The following is a 6,887-nucleotide window of genomic DNA, read 5'->3' as shown; positions in this document are numbered from 1 at the left end:
GCCACACAGCATTGTGGGGGAGTAGCAGAACAGGGAGATGAGAGCAGCCTAAGGAGTTTGCTTCCAGACACGGCCACATGCTGCCAGTTTCTACGCTGCAGGCTCCAGTGAGACCAGCAGTGATAGGACCATCTTGTTCCTGCATCCTTTCATCTCAAGGATGCTGCCAGCTTCTGCCTTCATGTGCAATGCCAGATTAACAAATCCCCAGACATGCTACCTCCTCAGAGTTGCCAAAAATGGAGACTAGAACTTGATCCCAAGGCCAGGGAAAGGGGAACAAGAACTGAACAGTGTTTAGACAGGTACAAGGGGGTTGGAATGCTGGGCAACCACACAGTTTAGCATGAGAAATGCAGTGGTAGGTGTGACAGCAGCAACATTTAATCTTGCCTGAGCTCTGTGAAAAGTTTCCATGCTCCTGCCACGATTTTAGGATGAAGCCCATGGGACCTAGCCTGGCTGGAAAGGGGAAGCTAGATCTCCTCAGGTAGCAAGCTAGGCTGAAATAGCTAGGCTCAAGGATCAACCCCTTGAGAGCAGACCTGGCAAGCAAGCAGGAAGAATGTGGGGGTTTTGTCTTGTAGCTTCCTGCCAAAAATTGGCACAGCTGTAAACACCAGTGCTGAACAATAAGGTCTCCTGCCCCAGCAGCTGCTAAAGCTGTCACCTGGGAAGCTTCCTGCAATCAGACAGTGGCAGGACAAAAAGGAGCTCCCACATGCTTTCCTGCAATTTGTCATGTCTGATCTCTGTTCTGCTTAGTGCCTGTCATCCTCCCTTCCCTCAGAGCCATCTCATGCTCCAACAGGAGGATGTGATTATGAAGACCAACCTCAGGTGCAGAGCAGGCTCACTGTTCAGCCTTGCTTCTCCAAGCAGCAAGGAGTGCTTCTCTTTTTGACTTCTGAGTGACCCTATAACTCACAAAGTCTTTCCCTTGGGCTGGTTCTGCAGGGACTGGGTGGACTTCCCTGGTGCCTCAGAGATCCACAGCCCTCTGCAAATCCTCTCTGCCTGCCACATGTTGATGCTCCAGGGCTTACGTTGACCAGAGTTGGCAGGACACTGCCACTGTCTTCTTTTTCAGAGCACTGCACCTTTCCAAGGCGTTAATCTCTGTGTCTGAACAGTGCCATGCTGGATCTCTCTTCATGGGTAAGTATTTTTAGAAAGTTTGAGCTCAGACTATGCAGTCACTTCTGACCTATGCCAGAACAAAAAGAAAACAACCACTTCTGCCTGGACAATACCAGCACAGAACAAAAAGCCACTGTAAATGAGGTTTTTCAGCATCACTCAAAACTAGCCGAGCTTTGAAAGATGAAACTCGCAGAAAAAAAAAAAAAAAAAAAAAAAAGGTCCTTGTGAACAAGTGAGCAGAAAGAGCTTTGACAGTTTGCTTAAAAAGCTGCATTAAAGCAAAACGACGTTATATAAATACCAGCGGGCATGCTGGAGCTTGCATCACTTCATCTCCGTGCCGGCCGCTGTGACAGGCAGAGCCAGGGTTGGGTTGTTACCTGCTGCCGCCTGTGCCATGGCCCCGGGGCAAAGCCACGGGCTGCGGGGAATTGTTACTGCCTCACGATGGAGCAGGACCACAACCCCGCGGGATGCAGCTTCTCTCCTTCCCGAGGCCATGAAGCCGCATGTGCAGAGCCCGCTGGGACAAACACCCTGACAGCTGCGTGGGATGGCATCAATCTGCAGCCACGCGGGTGACCAGAGGTCACCATCTCCGGAAAGCACCGAAAGCTCGGCTGTATGTTGTACCCCCTGGATGACTTGAAGTCAGTATTTCTGAGGTCTCTCACTGCAAAAATTTCCTGTTTTTCAGGAAATTGCTCAACCGCTTGTCCACTCGTCAGAGAGATGAAGCCAGGGTGCCTTTAGCAGCAGAGCGAAGAGAAGCTTGTAGAGGCTGAGAAGGGTACAGGGAGCTCAGCCTAGCCTCGGGTGGGAGAGCCAGCAGGCTGGCTTCTGTCCTTTTCTGTCACCAGCCGCAGCTGCTGGGGACATCTGTGAGTCACAGAAACTCCTGGCACTCTCCACAACAGAGAACAAGAGTATGTGAGTAGAAAGACATGTATACATACATACGCACACATCCGCAGGGACCTTATTTCACGCAGGCCATGAAGAAAACCCATCACCTTTAGTGCATTTTTACTGTGACTTTTGGATCACGAGAGCCTAGGAAGCCAGTGTGAATTGGTAAATTGGGTGCTTCCCTGTTGCTTGCAGCTTCCAGCTGTCCTCCACCCTCAGGACACGAGCACTCCAGTGTCCCCCTCTGGCCTCTCCTTGTAGGATGTTTCTCTGTCCCACTGCCCACTCTTGGGCAAGGGACCCCTTGCCACCAGCATTCTCACTCCATTCCCTGGGATGTGGGTGGACACATTTTCCATCTCTCCCTGTAGGCATCTCATTTTCACCCATTTGGCTCTTTTGGTGTAAGAAATTCGGGGGCTCCCCTGCTGCTCCTGCCTCCATCCCTCCCTGGCTGGTAGAATGCACAGAGAGAAAAAGCAACCAGGCATGGTTCAGCACAGCAGCCCCCTCCAAACTGCACCCAGCCCGTGGCTACCACTTCCTGAGAGTTGCAGTCTTTCGTTTTTGCCTGTGAAAGTTTTTTTGTGGAGAAAAGTGTTGCTGAAGTTAGAGAGCTGTACAGGCAGAGAACCGCAAAGCTCATAAGGGCACCTCACATCCTTGAAAAGAGCAGCGAGACATGGCAGAACACCACCCCTGTGTGGTGATGGACAGTGTCCTGGTTTTGACTGGGACAGAGTTCATTTTCTTCCTAGCAGCCAGTGCAGTGCTGCGTGTTGGATTTAGTATGAGAATATTGCTGATAACATACCACTGCTCTACTTCTTTCTAAGCAGTGCTTACTTTTCCAATCAAGGACTTTTCAGTTCCCTATGCTGTGCCAGTGAGGAGCTACACAGGAAGCTGGGAAAGAGCATGGCCAGTAGAGCTGATCTGAACTGGCCAAAAAGATATTTCATGTCATAAGACATCATCCCCAGTATATAAACTAGTGGTTATCTGGGATAAGCCAATCACTGCTCAGGGACAGGCTGGGCATCAATCAGCCAAGTGGTGAGCATTTATATTGTGCATCACTTGTTTCTCTTGTGTTTTCTCATTGGTTTTGTAGTTTCCCTTTTCATTACAAGTATTATGTTATCCTTACATCTCCATTTATTTAAATTATTAAACTGTTCTTACCTCAATCCATGCTTTTGCCTTTTTTCCCTGATTCTCCCTCCCATCCCACCAGGAGAGGTGTGAGTGAGCAGCTACCCAGTACATAGTTCCCAGCTGGGGTTAAACCACAGCTCGAGCCTGGGTGTGTTGCAGGGGCAGGTAAGAAGGAGACTGTGTAACAGGTGATCTAGTCTGGTTTTGGTTTGGAAATCAAGCCTATGGTAGTTTTATCTTATCTTTTTATTGACTAGATTATTGCAGCTGCTGTTACTCTTTAACTTGCAGGAAACTCACAGCAAGCACTTGCCATAATTTAGGAGTAGTTTTGAACAAAACTGCTAACAGCCTTGTAGGGCTGGAGAATTTAATTGCTGATTCTGTCTGAATCCTGTAATTACCTGGATGAAAAAAATGAGGTGTGTGAGGGGAAGCTCAAAGTAATTAACACACTGTTTGGGCCAACAGCCTGGCTGGGCTGGTGAAAGGCTCTGCCTAAGGCCATGTAAGTGGAGGCCATTTCCCTGTTGACATGGAGCTCGTCTTTGATTTGTTATTTCTGCACAGGAGTCATGTTTGTTGATAAAGCAAAGGATTCACTGGCCAGGCTGCCAAGGGTCAGACCTCACTGGAAACAAACTAGCCCAAACTATCCCTTTCAGAGGACTACATATACACCAGCCCACTGTGTGCCACAAGCCAAGCACTCTGAGTTTTCCATCCTTTAGCAGCCCTTAAAGCTGGTCCTGACATAGCATCTCAAGCAGAGAAGACAGCAAAGCTCTCCCTCCTTCCTCGCAGATATTCCCTATGAGCCAGAGTAGCTGGAAATTAACTTGGAGTTCAGCAGGCAGGCACAAATCTTGGGGAAAGGAGCAGCTGTCTTAGGGCTTGATGCAAGTGTAAAGCCAAGAGAAACGAATGGAAAACCTTGTTTTCCTGGAATCGGGTGCCTTGGACAAGACTGTGAGGACAGAGACACTGTGCCCGACCTTTGGGGGAACCTTGGCATTGGGCTCAAAACATGCGTGGGGAGGAGAAGCAGGCTTAGCTGAGAGTTGCTCCCCTTAGGAAAGCAGTGACTGCCACGTCCTCTTAAAATAGAAACAAGGAACGCTAACAGTTGAGAAAGCTACTGTCAATAGACAGGCTTGGGTAGGAGAGACCAAATGCTTGACAGATCAGAGGAGGATCTGATGTGCTTAACACCAAAAGGGAAAACAAACTGCATCCTCACTAGAGAGAGGAAAGGTTTTCTCAGCTGAGATGGAAAAAATAGCTACTGCTGAGGAATTACCCATTGCTTTAGCTCCCTTCAATCAGGAAAGACCAACATCACATTCAGGTGGCATGAAAATTGCTATGCAACCTCTCTTTAACCACTACACAAATACACTGCTGGAACTGCTTCCTGCCTGCACCGCTAGTTATTAACACCACTGTGGGAATCCCTGAAGCCTTCCCCAGCAGCTGGCAAACAGGGAGTTGAATTAAAAACGTGGCACAGAAAATATCCTTTTGCTCTGAGTCCTGTCCTGTGGTGGAAACCTTGCAAAGTGCTTGAGGAATCTTCAAGCTGTCCCCAAACCTCTCCTCCTGTCCACCTGTTACACTGTTCTGAAGGATTCCCACACAGCTCCACGTATGTGGGTCTCCAGCATTTATCTCAAAGAAACAGTTGTGGCTTTCACATAATGCACCCTGAAGTGTCCTGGCACTTTAACAGCAAGTGACACTTTAGCTCTGCTTTTCCTTAGAAGGAAGCAATAAAATAACTATTTTATACAGCCCCTTAATTACACAATGCGAAGTCACTGTGTTTTTTCCTGTTCTGTAGGATGGTAAGGTAAGAAAGTTGATTATTGTCGGGTATGTGACGCTGTTCCCCTACTTTTCCTGCTTGTGCAGGAAAACGGAGTCTTTACTAGAAGTGTTTACTGAGCAGGAACACCAAAACTGCAGGGGAAATTGTCCAGGCTGAAACCCGAGGAGGTGAGGAGCAGCACGGCTTCTGTGATCTCGGGAATAAAACGAAATACCACTTCTTATTGATTGTAACTGACCAACAGTTCTTTCCCACATTACATCCAAGTGACATCACCTCTAGCAGCCTGCCAGCAGTGAGATCAGCCCAGCCCGAATGGGAGGCAACCACCTCAGGGGACCAGTACCACCTTGTGCTGTGGCCCAGGCTTCAGGGTGACAGGAGGAGGTGGGAGCAGTGATGCCAGCCAGCAGCACTGCAGTTGCAGCAGGACTTGGATCACCACTTCCCGTGGCTCCTTCAAAGGTCATAAATCGTTACTGAAGAGGTGCCGAAAAAAATTACCTCGCTGCTCATATGCCAGGGAGGTGAAATGGAATAAAGCCAAAGCAGACTTAAGAGTGACCGAAGGAAACAGAAGCTGTGGCAAAAACCCCCCCAAAAAACCCCAAACAACAACAACAACAAAAAAGCAGCTTGTACATGGTTATTAAGCACTTACAATGTTCTCATGCAGCTTAGATAAGCAAGCTGGAATTAAACAGTACAGCAGTCATCAGTGCTGGTGCTGTACTCTGCCTGCAAGCACAGGAGGAGGCTGGGAGCACTCAGAAGCCAGGCTGACAGGAAACAGGTGTATGTGAGGAGGAGAAAGAGGAGGAAGAGGTTGGAAGGGCTTAAGGCTGCTTAGACAGAAGCCCACAACCGGCTTAGTCCAGCCCTTAGTCCAAAGGTCGGGGCAGTTGAAGTCAAAAGGCTGCCTTCTGGCAGGGCTCACCCTTGGGAGCACGTTTAATTATTCACAGCAGGGAGAGGGAGGCTCCCAGGCTCCACAGACAGGGGAGGGGGGAGAAAAGCACACAGGGAGCGAGCACAGCTCAATTCCTTGTGTGCAATGAGCAGCTGTCCATCTGTGTGTGACAGGTGAGTCCTCCCTCTGGCCCCCTGGATCCAGCAGCACACAAAGGGGGTCCTACAGGCAGCACTGAAAGGCCAATGGAAGGAATCCCCTACTTCATTTTTCAGTGCATTACCTTTTAGCAGGAATCAAGTCATAACCTGCACTTTCCCAACCTATCATTAGAAACTGTGCTGCTGATACTCCCAACTCACCTCTCTGGACAGACAGATTTGTGACAATCAAGTTTTATTCTCCCAGCTAGACAGCAGTGACTGATTAAAGTTCTAAAGTTCTCTACTGCAGCCATACAAAAGGAGATCCAGAAAATACTTCTCCCTGTTTTCTCTTAAAAAGTTATGATGGGAACCTGTGGATTTGTGGAGGAGTTGTACCTGTCCCAGCAACATAAGGACAGAGGAAGAAAGAAACAGGTTTCACATTCTTGGCTTTAAATGAACCCACCCAGGGCAGGTATGTACCATCATCTTGCAGGGAGCAGCTGCCCTCTGCTCTGGGCTATCAGATGTGAGGCAAAGACAAAAACATTCCTCCTCGTAACTCAGCAGCAGCAGCAGCAGCTCTGCACGTCAGCTCTTGGCTGATAAACACAGGCTCCTAATTCCAGCCACATTCCCCGTTTTGAGAATAAGCAGCCCTGCTCCTCAGCAACCTTTACAACAACTGCTGCTCATGAGAAGGGGGAGAAGGAGGGAAGAGTTACAACATTTTCCATCTCCTAAAACCACCCAAACAGAAGAAACCTTGGGGTTGTACAGGGCAGGCAATTGA

The sequence above is a fragment of the Sylvia atricapilla genome, chromosome 5, assembly GCF_009819655.1.
Source record: "Sylvia atricapilla isolate bSylAtr1 chromosome 5, bSylAtr1.pri, whole genome shotgun sequence".
In the NCBI taxonomy this organism is placed as follows: Eukaryota; Metazoa; Chordata; class Aves; order Passeriformes; family Sylviidae; genus Sylvia; species Sylvia atricapilla.
Note: the sequence above shows the minus strand (reverse complement) of the source record.